A 21,576-nucleotide genomic window follows, 5' to 3' on the forward strand; every position below is an offset into this window, starting at 1 on the left:
GCAAAAAGGAGAGATTTGGGAAATTGTGAGGTTCAGTTCATAATAATTCATTTTCATTTATTTATTTATTTATTTTTGATGACTTTGTGGCACTGCTTTTAGTCACTAAGGCAGCTCAAGAAATGTAACTCACCAGCACTTAACCATTCTATTTTGTTAGGGCAAATTGTAGCACTTCCATCTTGAAAGATCTTTTAGCACGAGCTCTTGTCCCATCCCCATCTATGAATTATTAAAAGTCTAAGCAGCTGGTACTACACGTTTGGGTCTGGCACAGTTTCCTCTATGTGAGCCAAAAAAGAAAAAAAGAAAAAAATCAGTGAATACTTTTTCAATTCTTTGGGTCAAATGAATACTGAGCATCAGTCAATCGCAACACTACAGTCTGTCTTATATTGGTTGCCGTAGTCTAAAATGTCATGACAGCAACTTGATGTAATTGCAGTGTCTAATTTAATCCTTGGAATTCGGGAATGCTGATGGAAACTGTTAAGACAATCCGGTGCAGTTGTTTATTAGCTTAAAAGTGCACTGTGTAACTTTTCTGGTCCATCAAAAGCTTTTATCCTTGGAGATGTTATTGCTTTGTCTGGAATGTTTCACAGTTTGGTATTAGCAGTAGCACGCTGTGATTTTTTCAACCGGGCAAGCAGAAAGTAAATACGCGGGGCGGACGCAAACATGCGGACTACAATTGAAGGCAACGTTTTATTTAATACCACTTAAAGGATATAAAAACATGATTTAAACATAAACATCATCAGCCATGAAATCAGCATGAATCCAAACAAGCAATCTGAAGTGCATGGCTATCACTCTCGATCTTAAATCACAAACTCTAGGCGACTTTACACAAGCTCAAAGCGCCGGTTCTTCTTCAGATAATGCTCAAACACTTGATCATAGAAGGTAGTACTCTCAGACTTAAGTTTTTTTTAAGAGCTCCCTCTCTATTTCCATTAAACCTAGAGCAGACAAACATTCCTGCCCAACAGTTGTGCGATGTGTTGATTGTTTTCAGTGTAGAAAATACGCAGACATAATTTACCAGAACACCTCAGCATCTAACCTTCGAATGTTAGATGTCATTTATAATAGTATATGTAGGTTTGTATTAAGATGTCCCTATAGAACGCACCACTGTCAAATGTATTCATCACTCAAGTGGCTCTCTCTTACATCCAGAAGACAGTTACACTTTCTGCAACTTGTGTTTAAATGTTCCCACCCTATTTAAAAGAGTTTTTGATTCCATTTAGATCAGCACATCATTTACGTCACACTCAACAATTATTTTTTAATGTTCCTATAATAAAAAAAAGAAATTGGCTGAAGAGCATTTAACTTCAAAGCTCCAAAAGAATGGAACAACTTACCCTCCTCAATTCGACCAATTACATCAATCCACCATTTTAAGGCATCAGTCTTCAGACACTTACAAACATCCTGCTTCTGTTTTCGATAAAAATACATTTTTGTTCTATGTACTTTCTGGTGCACAAGAGTTTTTTTCTTCCACTTACATTTACAAATATAAGTGTGGTGATGATAAAATCAGAGAGATGTATGTATACCTTAGGATCCTGGACTGTATAGTATGAATGCTGTCTGTGTGTTGTGTGAATGTTGTCTTTTGTTCTGTTTTGATTAGTTTTTCTTTCTCTTCTGTAAATGCTGCTTTTGTTAATGCATTAGGACCCCCTCGCAAACGAGATGCTACATCTCAAAGACCTTCCCTTATAAACAAATAAATAAAAGTTCTCTCCACAATTGCTGTTGTGGATGGAATGATCAGGAACAAGCTGCAAAGTTTATATATTTCACTTGTGGCTTCTTGGATCCCACTGTCCATCATGTAAGATGTTAGCTCCGCTGCATTGTTTTTAGCCATGTTGTGTGATGAGTACAAAACAATAAGCTCAGTGCGCAGAAGAAGAATGTCAAAGAAGTGCCCATATGTGTCCTTCAAAAATGCCAAAAGCTGCTTCAGGAAAGGCTTTGATGTACTCAGAAAATATGCCCACATTCAGCAGTTTTGGGAAAATTAGTTTTTCAAATGAACCAAATCTTTTTTTTTTTTTTTTTTAGCTGGGACAAATATTTCTGTGTACGACTTCTGAAAGTCTTCTTCATTACTCACTGAAAGCCTCGATCTTCTTGCTGGATTTTCCTCAGAGTTTATCGCTGTGGCAAAGTCTATATAGACAACAAGAAATTCAGCTTATTTGTGCTCCAGATGTTCAGTGACTCTCTTCACTTCTGCCTCACAATACCCATTAAACCTTTCTAGCTTCAAAGAAACCAAATCAGACCAAGTTACAGGTCAGATCTGTGGAGAGGCGACCCCACTCACAGTCAGAATGCCTGTTTTTCTAGGTATTTTTGAGCTATAAAACCAGCTGTAATTGAATAAATGTAAGGTAGAGCTGTTTAACATTCCAGGCAGAGCAGTGACATATCCACAGAAACAAGCAGATGACGAACCCCCAACCAAAAAGTTACACAGTGCACCTTTAAAGGCATTGTACCTGATTTTCACTGTTTTAAAAATGTGGAAAACAGAGCTGGATCATTTTAAATATTTTTGCTGAGCTCCAAGTTTATTCCCCACTTACCTCGCGCGTTCTTAGCATTCAAATTATTCACCTCAATGAGTTTATGAGCACTTTTCACTTTTCACTTTTAGAGTTCAGTTTTGACATCACAATAATGCAATCACTTATTTCCAGGTTTGCAGATCATAAACTGCAGGCGGCACACAGCGGTACAACTGATTTTACAAAATACTGAGGAAACATGTAGCTCCTTTAAGCGATTTGTATAGCGTTCCTGCACATAAATACTAAAATAATCTCAAAGGTACACTATGTAACTCTTTGGTTGGGGTTCCATCACCTGCTTGTTTCTATGGATATGTCATTGCTCTGCCTGAAATGTTCCACAGTATGACATTAAACAACTCTACTTTACATTTATTCAATTACAGGTGGTTTTATTACTCAAAATACCTAGAAAAACAGACATTCTGACTGTAAGCAGGGTTGCCTCTCCACAGATCTGACCTGTAACTTGGCATGGTTTGGTCTGCATGGTGATAGAAAGCATTAAAGCCATATTGTGAAACATTCCAGACAAAGCAACAACATTTTGACAGAGAAAAACATTTGATGGACCCTCCAAGAGAAAACTTACACACTGCACCTTTAACTTATACAAACTGCTTCAACTTTTCAAATTTTCATTCCTATTGATACTGGAAACAACAGAGAACTGTGAATTTGAAGAGGCTTTTCTGTTTTTGTAGCTCCTCTTATCAATGTTTAGCCAACAGATAATCAATTTAATCTACAATAAACCCAGTTATGTAAGGTTTGAGTTCTCTGTATGCAATGTAACATGCTCTTTCCACTTTAATCATTTCAATCTTTGTGAGACTGCCAGCTCTGCTCTGGTAGTAGACCCTGCATTTTGACTCCGAGCTACACTTTAAAGGTCCTGTATTGCACAGAACTGACTTTAATGAGCTTTAAGCCTTGTTCTAATCCTGTTACCTCATCAAAAACATACCTGGAGTTGTGTTTTGTGCCATTCACACATACGAAGTTTGAGTAATCCTGCATTATTAGTAAGGTCTACATCTCCTAAGCTCAAAATGGTCTGTTCCACCTTGTGATGTCATGTAGTTGTAGTTAAGTTAGCTGTTATATCTTTTACCTTTAGTTCAGTAGAGATTGGCAATTCCAGGGGTAAACTTATCCAAATTATTTTAGTGAAGATGCATGGAGTTTAAAAGCCCTTTTTTTTTTTTTTTTTTCCATTAAAGGGATAGTCCAGAATTTTGGACATAGGACCTAATTTCCTAGTTATCCAGAGTGTTGGAGACGTGTGGAGACACTTTGTTTAAATATTCCATCCAGTCCTTGTATTTGCAGAGGTCGCTGGTGCTAGGCTAGTGCATGTCAATGGCCATAGTTAGCCTGTTACTAAAAACAGTCTTCCCCACTCCACAAAACACCTGAAGCAAATCTATTATTACACCAGACTGTCAATGTAAATGTCTGTGTTGACAGAATAATTTTAAAAGTAAAACCAACCTCGCATTTGAAGGCTTTATGTCTGGCTTGGCAGCGGTGGACTGATATCACCTAGCACCTATCTTACCGGCAAAGATTCCACTGCTGCTGAGAAAACAGTCCCTCAACTTACAAAGATTCATGCGATGCAAGGTTAGTTTTATTTCAAACATTATTCTATCAACACAGACATTTACATGGACAGTCTGGTGTCATAATAGATTTGCTTCAGGTGTTTTGTGGAGTGGGTAAGACTGTTTTTAGTGTCAGGATAACTATGGCCATTGACATGCACTAGCCTAGCACCAGCGACCTCTGCAAATACAAGGACTGGATGGAATATTTTTAAAAAGTGTCTCCATACATCTCCAACACTCTGGATAACTAGGAAATGAGGTCCTATTTCCAAAATTCCCGACTGTCCCTTTAAATGTATTTATTTATTTCATTTTCATTACATTTATTCCACATTTAGAAACAAGCATAGGGTGACCAAACGTCCATTTTTCCCTGGACATGTGCGTTTTTTGCATCCTGTCCTGGGCATCTGTTTTTTTGTTTTTTTTTTAAGTGATGGAAATGTCCGGGTTTGGGGGCCATTAAATTGAGCGTCTCTTGTAGCTCTTTGTACACTCTGAAGGAGCGAGCAGACACAAACAGTTGGTCAGCCTGCAACATGACGAAGTGCAAATGCACACTTAACAATGACTTGTACAAGAAATTCTCCATTTTCTGTCCCAGTCGAGACAAGTGGGAGGTCATGTGCACAGGTTGCGAGGTGAGAGTCGCTCAATGTCGAGGTCCCCCATCCCTGGTAAGGTATCCCGGTTTTCACAAACGGAAATATGGTCACCCTAAACATCAAGCAGATAGATAAACAGATAGAAACACAGTGGAGCGCTTTCTGTATTACCATATGACATCACAAGGAGGAACAACAAGGAGTGTTTTAAGTTTGAGAGAAGAACTCAGTGTAAATATGCAGGATTTGTGTGTTAAACCTTAATGAAAAAAACATAATTCCAGATATGTTTTTGATGAGGAAACAACATTATAATTAGGGGTGTCAAATTATCGCGTTAATTGTGATTAATTAATTACAGTCATATTTAGCGCGTTATGTTTTTTAATCGCGTTAATCTCATTTTTAATCTCTAACTTTACTATTTCTGTATGCGAGTTGCTTTATTATAAAACCTGTTTTTATGTGTTGTTGGGACAACAACACACACACACAAAAAAAAACATTTATACATTTTTTTTTATTTCGGTAATTCCACTCATTGCCGGAAACCCACACAAAACGCGCGCAGTAAGAGCGATGTAAACGTCATGTTGGCGGCGTCAGTCGCACAATGGACGAGGTCGAAGAGCCAGTAGAACAGAGTCAGCAGTGCACAGGTAAAAACACATTCATGTCTTGGAAATTCTTCTCCCGACGTGAAATATAAAAGAAAATAACAAATATAAAATCGCCTACAACTTAAACATCACTGGTGAAAACAACCTGCATAGACTCATGATGTCTGCGCTACTGTCCTATAGTGACCTGCCACATGAGGGGACACGCACACAAACACACACAAACACACAAACACAAACAAACAAACACACAAACACACACAAACACACACCTTCATCATCGTCATTAACCTGAGAACGCGCGGACCACGTTTCCTTCCGTAGACACTGCGCGGACACCGACGTGCTCCTGTGAGCCGCGTGTGGACCGTGTTTTCTCGCGTACGCGGCGTAAACCGCGCTTCCTCCTGTGCGCCTCTAAACCAGAACTAACACCAAGACTAAAACCAGGACTAAACCAGGTCTAAACCAGAACTAAAACCAGAACTAAAACCAGGTCTAAACCAGGTCTAAACCAGGTCTAAACCAGGTCTAAACCAGGACTAAACCAGAACTAAAACCAGAACTAAAACCAGGTCTAAACCAGGTCTAAACCAGGTCTAAACCAGAACTAAACCAGAACTAACACCAGGACTAAAACCAGGATTAATTAATTCCAGGACTAAACTAGGACTAAAGCAGGTCTAAACCAGGACTAAAACAAGGACTAAAACCAATGATCTCATATATAAAGCTTTTCTCTATCAATAATATTTTTAACATGGTTAAGGAAAGACTGGACTTTTTATTGTCTTTAAGTAGACAAAAGTTATTATGTTCAGATTTCCTCGTCTTTGCTACTTTACAGCAAACAGTTTCTTATTCATGGAGACTTGGGCTCAACAGCCAAATTGGAGAGATTTGTTAAACAATAAATGACTTTATAAAGTCACTTTTTTAAATCTATATCAGTCTTTTGATCTGCCACAATAATGTAATAATGAATTTAAATGAAAATACCTCAAATTGAAGGCTTTTCTCAGCAATTTTTAGGTGAGATTAAAATTAGATTAATTAGATTAATTAATTACAGATCATAATTAATTAATCTCTAAATTTTTTTAATCGCATGACACCACTAATTATAATATAGGTCAGAAAATAGCCTAATATGGGCCCTTTAATCATACAATATTTTTGAGATTGACAGCCCTGCTCAGGTAGTAGACATCTCACTCATTTTGACTCCGAGGTACACTTTAAACTCTCCCATGTTCTTACCTTATAACATACACGCACGTTCCTTGGTACATTTTACATTCTCGGGGGGTTTGAAATCCCATCAGCCCTCTCTGTCAGAGTCGCTACTGCAATCCTAACCCCCATTAACATAATATTCCCATACCCCCCTCCTCACTCCTCACAGCGCGTATTGGTTTCAAAGTCCTGGCTCCCTCCTCTTCTTCTTCTACTTCTTATAGCAGCTTGTGTAGATGGCTCCGAGTGACAGGGCATCTATGGAGGACTATGGATTACAGGGAGAGTCTATGAGGAGGTTGACACATGACTGACAATCACTGTAAAGCTCCATCTCAGGCCCAGCACGATATAAGACGAAGAAGAAGAAGAAGAAGAAGAAGAGAGAGAGGGGGCCTGTTTACGCCAACCAGACCATTTCAGTGTGTTCATGTAGTGCGCTAACCTGAATGTATATCTGTGTATCTGATTTTTGGGAGCCGCTTAGTGGAGCTGTATGAATTTAAAAGATGAATTTGTGTTTTGAAGTTTTAGCATCACTCTGTTACAGTTCAGCGTGGTGGTGACGAACAGCAGAGAGGAGGGATTTCTTGAATGTTAGATTTTCAAATAAACATAGGCATACAATATATAATAATTTAACATACAAGCATTCTGAATACTAATTTTGAGTAACTGTATTCTGGTATAGTTACTTTTTTTCATTAGGTGGTATTCAGAATTAGCCAGTGCCACCTAGTGCCTCTGCTCAATTTAATTTCTCTCCAGCGACTAGATCACGAATCAGAATCCAAGGTTTGCAAGAGCCCCATTCACACACACATTCATACATCAGTGTACACAGACACTGGGGTGAGGTGGGTTAAGTGTCTTGCCCAAGGATACAACAACAGCATTAATCTGTGGGAATTGGATTCACACCAGCCAATCACCAACCTTCAGATTAGTGAACAAAAGCTCTACCAACTGAGCTACTGCCGCCCCAAGTTGTAGACCGCCCACCAGCCAATCAGCGAAGAGCTGTGAAGACATGACATCAAATTCAAGTACCTGTCTGGGTCCCTTTTGTGGTACAGCACAACAGTAAATAAAGCGGTCAAGATGGATGTAGATGAAGCCAGACATTCTGTGCTGGCAACAATTCCCAAGATCGAGGTTTTAAAGCTGGAACAAAGATAACTTTTGGTGAATTTTATCAAGGGGAAAGATGTTATTGCCCTTCTTCCTACGGAATTTGGTGCTTTACACATGTCACAACCAAATAGCAGCGATTGGTTAAATAAAAAAAGTACCCGCCTACCGTCGAGCGAACAAATCCTAATGGTCAGATAGTTTCCACAAAGTGAAGCCAGCTAATGAATCAGGCTAATTCAGAATATGGTTACGTTACTAAAATCAAAGAAATATAGTTCTTGATCAAACAATTTAAGCTTCAAACTGCACAGAATATATGAGAAAAATATACATATAACTGTTGCCACTGCAGTCCACTTCACTCCTGCAGGCAGACTCACCACTGTGGAAGATGAGCCCGATGAGAGTGCTGTTTTGTTTGTGTTGTTTTCTATGACAGTGACAGTGAAACCTTGCGTGCACCGGGAGAAGAGCAGGGGGGAAAGTGCACAGCCCTGTGGACTTCCATGTTGATAGTGTAAGTGTCCGAGACCATCTTCTCCAGCCACACACACTGATTCCGGTTCATCTGGAAGTCAGCAGAGAGAGCTTGTCCTTGAGCAGAGCAGGAACGATGGTGTTGAACACAGAGTTGAAGTTCACGAACAGGATCCTGGAGAAGGTTCCTTGAGATTCCAGGTGCTGCAGGATGAAGTCATGGGCAAGGTTTATGGCGTCTACATACTGTGGAACATTACAAGTAAAGCAACAAAATTTCCATGGAGACAAACAGGTGACAGACCCTCTACCAAAAAAGATAGTTAGATAGGTAGATAGACTTTATTAAAAATGTTCAGGAAAATATTTTGTTGCAGCATTCATTCACACATATTCAAATAGTGCAACTTCAAACATTTCCGATCACTTTAGCTAATGTTCCAATGACAGAACCATTTACGGTGGGGAGTCTGGACAGCCTCAAATATGAACTTTGTTTTGGGCCTAATCACAGGAGACCAATCATCTGCACTTACCTGAAATGTGCCGGTTTGTCAGACTGGAGCTCCATTTGGAAGTCTTTTGTTTGCTCGTCACTCTTCTCTCTCAGCTCTGTTTCTCTGCCTGGGTCTTTGTCTGAGCAGCTTTCATTTTTGGACATTTTATTCTACGATTTATGGACTACACCGCTGGAAATTCATAATGATTCTATGAAAAGATGAGGAGATTCCAGGAGATTTTTGTTAACTTAATTTTGATCTGGACGCGTCGTACCAGCCACAGTAGCGCACATCAATTACATCTCACTTTTCTTACCGGAACTTTGAATCTGCTTGAAAAGTAACCATTGATATCCTAAATAAAATACATTTTGTTTGTGTATTTGGTCCTATAGTGTAAATAACTGAAAAGGCAGGTGGGAAAAAAATCATATTTAGTTTAGTTTTAGGTCATCACTATTGTTGTGTCCATGTGCAAGACACTTCACCAGATTATAGTTTTTGAGTGTTAGGTTTTTTTTTTTCTATAGAACACCTTTAATGACTCTCCCCCAGGAAAGTTACATAGTGCACCTTTAATATGACTAAGGCGTGAATTAATATTGTGCCAAATTGAAACAAACTTGAAAATGCACTATCATTTCTAATATATCATTAAAGCTGTACTGTGTAACTTTTCACTTCAGGGGTCTGTTAATGTTCCACAATATGGTATTAAACTTATAGAAGATGCATTTATTCAATTGTGGGTGTTTCTGTTGTTAAAAATCCCTGTGGTACGTGCATTCTTACTGTGAGTGGGGTCACCTCTCCACAGATCTCACCTGTAAATTGCCCTGTTGACATCGCCTCCTTGTTTCTATGGAGATTGAAAAGTTTAAACCTATACTTCGGAATACTGGAGACAAGCAGGCGACGGGCTTTCCACCTTTAAATAAATGTCATAAAATTCTCAAAATGACAAGAAAATGACAAAACAATCTGCCTAAAAACAACAAATGTACAGTTAGTATCTCCGTTGTTGCTTTCAATTTCACGTTTGTCTCCCAAACTCTACTACAAAAGATTGATTCAGAAGAACTTTTAAAAACTTCCCTCATCAAACTCAGTGAGCACAGTTCGATATCTCCTGCTGGGAATTCATGTTTGAAACCAGCATTGATTAACTTCAGCGGACGGACTTCTCTGTGATGAGTTTATCCTAAAAAAAAAAAACTCAGCAAATTGCGAATGATACACAGCAACTCAATGTAACTTTTAGTTTCCAGCAAACTTTCCACTAATGAACTATATCAAAATCCCTCGATACAATATTTTCACGGTTCGATATTTATTGCAATATTTTGTGGAGGCTTACAAAATTGTGAATATGCTTCTTTCCTTTTAAGAGTCTTGGAAAAGTCTTGAAAAGTTATAATATGAAGAATTCTATTTTTAAAGTGCTTAATAAGAGTTATTTCTTCATGGAGTCTGCTCTGACAACTACAAAGCATCATGGTCTATGTAGTCCGCTCCTTTTTTTTTAGCTACTACTGCACCATGGTAAGGCAAGTTTATTTGTATAGAACAATTCATACACAAAGTAAGTCAAAGTGCTTTACAGAAAAAGAAAGATGTTAAAATCATGAAGAAAGTCACTAAAACTATTCATTTAAGCTGAAAGATTTGTAATTCGATATATCGTGAGGGCCTTTGATATTATTGTGAGGCTTCTGATCAATCAATTTCACAATATTTTGATTCTTGTTCCATCCCTACTAACCACTGAGACATTTCGTTTTATTTTTATATCCCCAAATTGTACTATGTAGTGTTTTAAAGTAATGATTTTAGGAGCTGTCTCTGAAGTGAAAAATGGCTAGCTCTCCAAGCAAATTATAGCTATCCTGAATTCGGAAAGAAAGGTATTGCCAAGATGAGTATCGCACCCAGATCCTCATATAGATTTTCTTGTGGCAAAACAAAGTAGAAACACGGGGCATCAGATAAAGCGTTCCTGTTTTGAAATGCATGACAATACGGAGCGAGTGGGCTAGTTTTGTGATTATAAAGTTTTCATTTATTTCGTGTCTTTGTGGAGAAATTTGGCTCAGAGCAAGGGTCAGTAGCGTTAAAGGTGCGCTATTTAACCCTTTGGATGGGGTTCGTCACCTGCTTGTTTCTATAGATACGTCATTGCTCTGCCTGGAATGTTCCACAGTATGACATTAAACAGATCTACTTTACATTTACTGGTGGTTTTATAGCTGAAAAATACCAAGAAATCCCCTCCACCAGAAAAAGAAAAACATGTAGAACAGGCAGTTCTGTACTCTTCGTGAGTATACATCTTAGGTACTTTACTTCAAGGTCTATTGTGTAACTGTTCTGATGGAGGTTCTGTCAGTGCTTTTCTTCATGGGGACCAAACCAGACCAAGTGACGAGTCAGATCTGTGGAGAGGCGACCCCACTCACAGTTAAAAGGCTTGTTTTTCTCTCTATTTTTCAGCTGTAAAACCACAGGAACTTGATCCATAAAAACAAGCAGGTGACGATCCATCAACCAACAAGTTACATCAGGGATCATCAAACTAAGGCCCGCGGGCCAACTTCGGCCCTCCACGCCCTTTTGACCGGCCCCCAGCCCCTCTGCCAACCACCACTTGAACTGGCCCTATGAAGCGATCCTTAAAAGTTGTCAGGGCCTATTTTTTAAAAAGTCTGCATCTTGTATTTTGTTGAATTTTTCAATTTAAAATTTATATTTATATGAAGTATTTATATTTACAATTAAATAATTATGTGATGTATTTACATTTGCCGCCGAATTTTCGTCACATGACAAGCTCGAACATCAAACAGTGACAGTCAATGCACGCACAGAGTTCTGTGGTGCAGTTAAAGACAGCAAAATGGCTCCTGTTAAAGTATGAAAAGTTGACAGAGAGTGCCAAGTTTTCAGAGAACAGTGAGTAACCGATTATTTTTTTGTTCAGTGTAAGGAGCGTGCAGTTTGTCTGATATGTAAAGAAAGTGTGGCAGTTTTCAAAGAATATAACCTGCATCATCGTTATACAGCCGACCCGACCCCGGCCCCTGTCAGGAGAGATAATGTGGCACCCAGAGAAAAAAGTTTGGTGACCCCTGAGTTACATAGTGCACCTTTAAACAGATTTTTTTTCATGTGATACTTTTACTTGAGTTTGTTTTACTCCAGTATCTGTACTTAAGTATCATATTTGAGTACTTCTTCCACCACTGAGAAATGGACAATCTACAAAATCACACAGGCTCCACTTATCAGCCCAGTCAGTCCATGCTGTTTATACATTTTATAGACTGGGGCGCTGAGTGAATAGTTTGGGGTCACTCACATATCTGCTTCCATTGAGAGACATGGGGCTGTGTGCATAGACTGATTGCTATGCTGCTCCTGTGTTGCCGGACTGGTTGGGAGTGATGGAGGACTTACTTAACTCTATTCAGCAAGGACGACAAAAAGGGCTCCCTGTGTCCTGTGGAGCTGCAGCTGAACGCCAGGGCGAGGGCTGAGCTGTGCAACGCCGCCACCTGTTGGCCACAGCAGAACTCAACACAGAGAGCTTCTCAGTTTGTAGGATCGAGTATCAAAATGTACTGCACTGAAAAACATAGAAAACATGTTCTTGCTGTGAGTGGGCTTGCTTCTCCACAAAACTGACTCTTAGTTGTCCTGGATGACGACCTCCACCAGCTTGACTCCATAGAAATATTGTTCCTTTGGCTCTAATGTTCCACAGGATGGCATAAAATCTTTGTACAATTATGCAGATGACATGTCACCTAGAGAAACTTACATAGTGTGGCTTTAAACCAAGGGTGTCCAAACTTTTTTCATCAGGGGCCACATTTCTAAACACAGATGAAGCAGAGGGCCGATTGAGGGCCGTAGACTGGTGCTCAGTACAGTGAATAATTGAAATATGTGCCTGTTTATCACGTTAGAATGAGCCGTCAGTCTTTATTCATGCCAAGATCCTCAAAACCACAGACTAAATATTCAATATTTGCTTTAGAAAGTAGATTTTCAAAAGACTTGCAGTAAAAAGTTAAATTTCGATTGATGGAAGGTAATTTGGGCCAAGTCACCTGGAAGCTTGAGGGCCAAGAAAAATTTGACCGAGGGCCGCATTTGGCCCACGGGCCGTAGTTTGGACATGCCTGCTTTAAACAAATGTCTACATCAAAAATGACAATATCAACAAAAATTAGTTTATTTCTAAAGCTCTAAATAATATAATGTACTACAGTAGGAGCTGCTATACTCAAAATGTTCTGAAGTAGAGTAATTTACTTTAAAATAATATTACTCAAGTAAGTAAAGAGTAGTACTCAAAAGTAACACGAAAAGTATGGTCAACTTTTCTGCAGAAAGTGACTCAAACAAATGCATAAAGAGGTTTATACTGTGCTTTTTTACAAGGGATTTCAGGAGTATTTTTGCAGATAATTGTCATTAAACAAGTGGCCATCAGACATTTACAAATTAGACAGCTGGAATTATTCATGTTTTTCTTATCTAAAACAATATGCGTGCTTCTTTTTGCAATATTGTGCAGTTTAATTTGATATTGTGGCAGACCTCTACGTATTACAAGATTTATTTCAGTTTGTTTCAGTTATTCCTCCCTTACTTATGCATTCAAAGCATCTTAATTGATTCACTGCGATGGCTTCAGAAGTGCTTTCCACGTACTTTCAGAGGCCAGAGCAGTAACGCTAAAACAACTAGCATGCTAACCACGCACTCCTCAGACAATAAATCTGTTTTATAATTAGACAGTAGGCAATTCCACAGTACAGAGCTGACTTATTTTGACCTGAAGAGGAGCGTATGGAATATATCTGTACTGGAGCAAGACAAAATTGTAGTAAATGAATGGAAAAAGATACATAATGTCTCTAGATTTTTAAAGCCAAAGTATCAGCGTCGGTATTGGGAGTGAAAAAGCTGATTCGGTGCGTCTCTGTCCTCTCTGTTTACTGCAGTAACTTTATTCAGCCTTTAGGAACTTGTTGTTTTGGAGCATTGGTTTGGAGCAGTTTTTTCGAGTGGACAGAGCAAAGAAAAACAATGAGCAGACGTAAACATATGAGCCAAGTGCAACTGAAACCTCTGCAGCAAAGGAAAGCAAAGGCAATCTTACAACAGGGAAGAGAAAACTATTCACAATCCACTTAGTTACATGATTCTAGACTGTGTTGGTATTCATGAACTTTCTCTTTCTCCCTGCTCTCTCTCTCTCTCTGTCTCACTCTCTCCCCTTCATGTTCTCTCTTGTCACTGTTTTTCTCTCTCCCTCTATCTCTTTGCTCTCTCTTTCTCTCTGTCTCTCTCTCTTCCTCTGTCTCTCTCCTTCTCCTCTCTCCCTTTCTTGTTATCTCTGTCTTTCTCTCTCCCCCTATCTCTTTGCTGTCTTTCTTTCTTTCTCTCTGTTTCTCTCTCTCTCCCTCTGTCTCTTTCCTTCTTTCTTTGTCTCTCTCGCCCTTTTTGTTCTCCCTGTCTCTGTCTTTCTCGCTTCCTGTCTCTTTGTTCTCTTTCTTTCTTACTTCTCTTTCTCTCTCTGTCTCTCCCTCTCTCTCTTTGCTTTCTCTGTCTACCTTTCTGTGTCCCCCTCTCTCTCCCTCTGTCTCTGTTTCTTTTTCTGTTTCTCTCTGTCTCTTTTCCTCTCTCTCTCTCCCTCTCTATGTCTGTCACTCTCTCCTTCTCTGTCTCTCTCTCTCTCTGTTTCTCTCATTATCTCTCCCTTTCTTGTTCTCTCTCTCTGCCTTTCTCTCTCCCTCTATCTCTTTGCTCTCTCTCTTTCTTTCTTTCTATCTCTCTGTTTGTCGCTCTCTCTCTCTCTGTCTCTTTCCTTCCTTCTCTGTCTCTCGCGCCCTTTTTGTTCTCTTCTTCTTTCTCCCTCTCCCTCTTTGTTCTCTTTCTTTCTGTCTCTCCCTCTCTCTCTTTGCTCTCTCTGTCTCCCTTTCTGTGTCCCTCTCTCTCTCCCTCTATCTCTGTTTCTTTTTCTGTTTCTCTTTGTCTCTCCCCCCCTCTCTTTCTCTATCTCTCTCTCTCCTTTCCTCTCTATCTCTCTCTGTCTGTCACTTTCTCCTCCTCTGTCTCTCTCTCTCTCTTCCTTTCTTGTTCTCTCTGTCTTTCTCTCTCTCTGTCTGTCGCTCTCTCCCTCCCTCTGTCTCTTTCCTTCTCTCTCTGTCTCTCTCACCCTTTTTGTTCTCTCTGTCTCTGTCTTTCTCTCTATCTCTTTGCTCTCTCTCTTTCTTTCTTTCTTTCTCTCCCTCTTCTTCTCTCTCTGTCTCTCTCTCTTCCTCTCTCGTTCCTCGTAGTCATCTCCAGTGGTTTAACCCTTAACCCATAACCACACATTCAAATCTCCCGGTGGATCACGAGTATAAGATCTCCTTCCTTCCACAACACCGATGATACCAAAGTGAAAAGCTTCTTCGGAAACATTGAAGTGCGTAACGAAACAGTGGGACCATCTTGTAACAAAAGTACATTGTTTTTGCTTGATAAAGAGATGCCAATGCGTGATAGAAAATGATTCAGTCCAATAAAAGAGAATCCATTGGCTGTGTGTGAGCAGTGGATACGCACCACTGGGCTCTGTGCTCACACAAAACAATCAGCACTTTTTAATGGGCTCGCTTTGTGTCTGTGCAGAGACAAAGAAAATACAAATCAACCATGTACTTTCTTCAGTCAATCAGGGAAATCACAGCTCTCACACCACGAGCAAATGGCCTATAGCAAACACCGCCATGTGTTTAAAGAGGGGGCTTGTTTAACTTTGTAGCAATATAATAAGACGATACTGGATAGATATTACAGCTGGTAAAGTGCACTGTGTAACTACGCTGCTTTTTTCATTAGAGATGTTCCACAGTATGGCATTAAAATGTATCTATCCACTTAGTACCTCCGCTCAATTTGATTTCTCTCCAGCGACTAGGTCAGGAATCGCAAAAACCCAGGAAGTGCGAATTCGGGCATCAGTCAATCAGCAAAGAGCCGTATATTCTGTGTTGGCAACGATTCCTGAGATCGAGGATTTAAAGCTGAAATAAAGAGAATGTTCAGTGAATTTTATCAAGGGGATTGACATTATTTGCATGGACTGATTCAAATCTAATTCAACTCAACTGAAAGACATACTGATGGCGAGCTAAGATACCTTGAACCTGGATTAAAACACCACGGATGAAACTATCATAGAATCATTATGGACTATATCCATAAACTGGACTGGTTTTTATTTTTCTATTTTGTTCTTCTTTTGCTGTTGTGTTTTGTTTAAATTATTTCAATATACATCACAAAAAATTCTGTCTCTTGTCTTTCACTCAGGCTCAGGCTCCAAAAAGAACAAATCTTCTGATGCTGCTTCTGTAGTCGTAGTCTGTAGTCGTAGTCTGCCCCCAGCCCTAACATTTCTGTTATACCCTTCCTCCTACAGGATTTGGGAAAATCTTAATATACCAGTTATCAGTGTTGTGCATGAACGAGTTCAAAAGAACACGTTCATTGAACACGTTCATTTTTCAGTGAACTTTGAACTGAACGCAACACTTTTGTAAATCAAGAACTTGAACGTGAATTTGTTCAAATTATGTGTGATGAACGACGTACGTCACTGTTGGGGTTCAGTTAAACGTCGGAATTTGACGAGTGACGATCTGCTCGCACTTCACCTCGCGAAACCACAGCCGCGTGTCAACGCGAAGGCGACTCCACCGGCAGCTTTAGCGGAACGTACGGGCTCTTGTGTCTCTCAATGGGAAGTCAATCAAACTTGACTGGGCGCGTTTAGCTGCTTGTATTTACCTTCTGTACAGGCTGACCACGGCAAACGCAAGGATTTCAAAAGTGAATTTCAAAGCACTAATTAACAGTCTATGTGGATCTGGGCTCTTTCACATGATACACAACTGCCCAGGGAGCACAATGTGCTGATGGTAAATGCACATAAAATACAACAATAGATACATGCTCTCTGTGTATTTTGACGGGGATACGCGCCTAACGCTCGTGTAGAGCGTCAAAAAATAGGATGGATCCTATTTTCTGAAATCTACACGCACAGGACGTGCTGCTCCGCGCGCGTATATATTTTACTTGGTACAAATGTCAGTAACGCGTGTCACAATGCTTTTTTAACCTGGATTGAAATGGTGGGTTTTTCGTTTTTCTTCATACAAATTTGCTAAAATCACCGCGATATCAGCAGCGGTGAAACGCCGGAGGTGCGCCCGCGTAGACCGTGATCCTGAGCGAAAGGACCGACGCAGAAGTCCGCGCTCCACCGAACTAAACGCAGCTGACGCCCGATCGCACTCGGGGTTCTCTCAGGGGCGGTCCTAGATTCCAAGTTCTAGTCCAGGATTAGTCCTGGTTTGGTCCTGGTTTAGTCGCGTTTAGCTGCTTGACACCTTCTGTACAGGCGAACACGGCAAACGCACCTGGTAATTCTTTCAAGTTTAGCCTGGTTCATTCTGGTTTAGACCTGTTTAGACTGGTTTAGTTCCTGGAGTTCTGGTTTATACTGGTTTACTGCCCTGGTTAGTCCTACTGCAAAAAGTCAGTTTACTGGTTTGTGGGTTTTAGGTGCAATAGTCGTGTGGTTATGGATGTAGAGGTAAAGTCAAAAAATCTGAGGTAGTTCCTATTTTCTGGTTAACAGTTTCTTGATTGCTGCTACATACGTTTGGGCGTATTATTTTGGTTGGTACATGGTCATAACGGCGCGTATGTTCCTGCTTTAACACCGACTTAACCTGGATTGTGGAGGAGGTAATTAAAAGGTCTTAACAGCATTAGCTAAAGTTTTACCGCGATACAGACATATATTGTAATGCCACAGTGCGATCGGCGTTTACCCTTTAAAGGAAGGGATTCACAAACCACAGTGGAATCTGTAAAGTTGTTGTCGAAAAGGCCTTCCAACACTGGTCTCTATTTAAATCATCTTGGGAAATGGTGAACTTTGTCCCTGTTTCCCAAGTTCTTAGTCCACAACAAGGTTCAGTTTTTTAGACCATTAGTGAATTAATCCTGCTTGAAGTTTCAGGGAGCAGATGGACTACAGGCCGGATACAGTTTTGATCACTGAGTGATAAAGCTAGTTACTGTTTCAGAACATTCACATTGTTGGTGAAATAAATGGAACCTACCTCTAAATGACAAGCATCCATTGTGGGGCTAAACAGGAAACTTGCCCCAGGTAAACCACGTGAGTAAACTAGGACTAAAACTGTTTACAATTAATCCCTGGACCTTCTTGGGCAAGAACTTCACAAAATGCGTGTAGGTAAAACCATTTGTGGCAGACAGTGATTTTATATGTTTCCTCATATTTCAGCATTTCTCTTACAATATATTTTTAATATGGTTAAAATATTTTCAAGTCTTTTCCAATACGTTAGTCTACTTACAGCAAACCTATTCATGGAACTTGGCTCAACAGCCATTTGAGAGAACAACACAATGATTTTCAGGATGTGTTTGCTTATGTTCATAGTAGTTTTAAAAAGCAGGACAATATTCAAGTAATCCAAAGTATTATAAGCTCACTTTAAATATTTAATGGATTCGTTAAACTACATTTTGGGGTATGTAATCTGTAAATTAGGGAATACATTTTAAAAGTAACTCCCAACACTGATCTCGACAAATAGCAGAGATTGGTTAAAATGAAAAAAGTACTCTGTACTGTGAGCGACAAATCTAATGCTGCAAGGTCAGACTTTTTCCATGAAGTGAAACCGGCTGAATCAGGCAGATGCAGAACCAGGCCAAGATGCAGGTATTTTTGATCACTGCCTGTTATATAATAAAAGCTAGACAAGGCTGTGTGGCAGAACATTCCATGCAAAGCAAACACCTCCATGAGGACAAGCAGTAATAGCTAAAGTTACACAGTGAACTTTATGAGCAGTATTTTCACAGTGAGTATTATTTTTGCAAATACAATTCATCCTGGACCTTCTTGGGCAAGACACTTCAGCAATCTTGCGTGTGTGTATCCAGTTGTGGCAATCAGAGGACATTTTTATATACTAGGGTTATTCAAGTCTTCTACAATACGAATCGTCAGTATGTAAATGGTTTTATTTATTGTGATATATGGAAAGCTCATGATACGGTGGGGAGACTCACGATTAAAGAAGTAACAATATCCCTCACGTTCTGTATGATATTTCACGAATTCATCTCAGGGTACGATTTATAGTGATAATGGCAAACAATACTGTGTTCACTTCCTTTTAAATGCCTTGACAAGATAAAAAAACTAGCTTACAGGTATTTAGAACTGTTATTCATGTAGTCTACAGTGGGAGCAAAGATCGTGGTCTATGTAGTTCCCGCAGTCTTTTTTTAGCCATTGCACCGACTCTTCAGTTAAGCGATTGTAATTCTTATGTGTTTGACGTTACTTTATCGATCCGATATTTTTATTTTACGTATTTTTATGAATTTTGAATTTTGTGGAATTTGAGGTTGAGCTTCAAATATTGTAGAAAATGCGAATTGCCAAGTGAACACAAAACAACTGAAATATCCCTTAATAGCTTTATTTGGAAGATTTGCACTATAAACCATTTACTCTATAATATTCGTGCAGTGTACATCAGCTTCATTAAGGCTCCCACCTCGCCTTGACTAGTCAAAGTTTGCTGTTATAAAATGCACAGTAGAGAACATGCATAATTTAAAAATAAAACATTTTAGGGAACTGGAGTGGGGGAGGTACTGGGAGGAAGCCTGAGGGCCGCCCAGAACAAGATGGGGAGACTTCTGCTTTTCCTCAGAACGAGTGTGTCCCAGAACAGCCACACACACTGGAGTCATGGAGAAACAATGTCATCCTCCCTAAAAACTATTGTGGCACTGACACTGAGTCAAACCAAACTGTCCTGCCTTTCTATAATATTATTTGTATAATACTGAAAAAATACACCCTTTTTTCATTTGTTTATACTTCTAGGAATGCACTAAACAAGCACTTTGGAGACTTTTTGTATTAGTTTTGAAAATTGCAACAACTACTCTGCCTCTGCTGCTATACTTATATTTTCTATAGAAGCTAATTACATATAAACCTAATGTTCCCCTAATGTATTGGTAATTTCAAGGATATAGCAAGTCAGAAAGAAAGTTTTATTCCATTCAGTTCAATTCCATTTGCTTTTGTTTAGCCCCAAAACCACACCACTCACCTCACTTAGTTTATAAAGCAAAAGGGTTGATTTAACCAACAGAAAGTGAGAAAATCAAACTGTGAAACACTAGGGATGTAACAATAACCGAAATATCATGAAATCTTATCATCAAAGTTCTCATAACAATAAATGACGAGTTATGGTGCAGTAATACACGCATCAAAAATCTTGGACTTCTGGTCATCGTGCAATGCATACTGGGAAGGATTTTCCAAAAAAGTGAGCATCAAACCGCCATGTTTGTTTTCCCAGTGGGATGCGTCTATTGACAAAGCCGATCTTTTCAAGTCTTTTGAACCATATCACTTTTGTTTCTGGTTCTGATATTGTCATATTTTAGTCTTGGGATTCAGACATCGTAATTGTGTAGTTGTTGGATGTCCTAAGAGCGGAAAACGGCTCGAGAAGTTTGTTTGCGAACTCCATAAATGCAGAAGGGAATCAGACCTGTGTGACTGCAAAAATCTGTTCAAACTGTTTGCCTTGCTAACAGAATGAAAAAATAGTGAAAGTCGAAGGCGATGGGCAGTATTGATCCACAGAAAGGACAAAAAAGGTAACCTTTCACTGCCTAAGAAATCATCCCGAGTTTGCAGCGAACATTTTTGCATTTATGGAGTTCGCAAACAAATTTTTCAAGCCATTTTCCGCTGTTAGGATCCAACAACTACACAATTACGATGTCCGAATCCCAAAACTAAAATATGACAATATCAGAATCAGAAACAAAAGTGATATGGTTCAAAAGACTTGAAAAAGATCGGCTTTGTCAATAGACGCATCCCACTGGGAAAACAAACATGGCGGTTTGATGCTCACGTTTTTGGAAAATCCTTCCCAGTATGAATTGCACGATGACCAGAAGTCCAAGATTTTTGATGCGTGTATAGCTAAAAAAGGACAGAGGGAACTACAAAGACCATGATCCTTTGCTCCATTTCATTATAGACGACATGAAGAAATAACTAAGCACTTTTAAGTCTTAGTTCTAAGTTCTTTTAAGTCTTGTCAAGGTCTTGTCTTGTCAAGTTTTAGTTCGCCTCCACACAATATCGCAATAAATATCGTACCGTGAGATGTATATCGTGAAAACATCGTACCGAGAGATTTGGATATTGTTGCATCCCTAATCGTGAGCCTCCCCACCATATCTTGAACTTTCCCACGATATCGCAATAAATATCGTACCCTGAGGTTCATACTGTGATGATATCGTAACATGAGACTTGGATATCGTTACACTCCTATGACATACAGTCAATCACTGGTCAATGTCATGTCAATCACTTACCCACCTCCTGTTTATAGCAGACTTATTTTGTATTACTGTATTTCTATATTTTGTTTGTACTTACACATTTGTGCCTTACTTAACATCAGCTTCTTGCTATTTTTGCTACTTATTTTGACTTTTTATTGACATTTATATTGTCGCTTTGTTATTATAATATATTGTGATGTGTGAGCTACTGTGTCCAAATAATTTCCCTTGTGGATCAATAAAGTAGTAGTAGTTTTTTATCCGGTCATTTTGCAGCACTACAAAACAAAACA

Source organism: Boleophthalmus pectinirostris, unplaced genomic scaffold (assembly GCF_026225935.1).
Source record: "Boleophthalmus pectinirostris isolate CB_2022bp ecotype Guang Dong unplaced genomic scaffold, ASM2622593v1 HiC_scaffold_10, whole genome shotgun sequence".
Taxonomy (NCBI): Eukaryota; Metazoa; Chordata; class Actinopteri; order Gobiiformes; family Gobiidae; genus Boleophthalmus; species Boleophthalmus pectinirostris.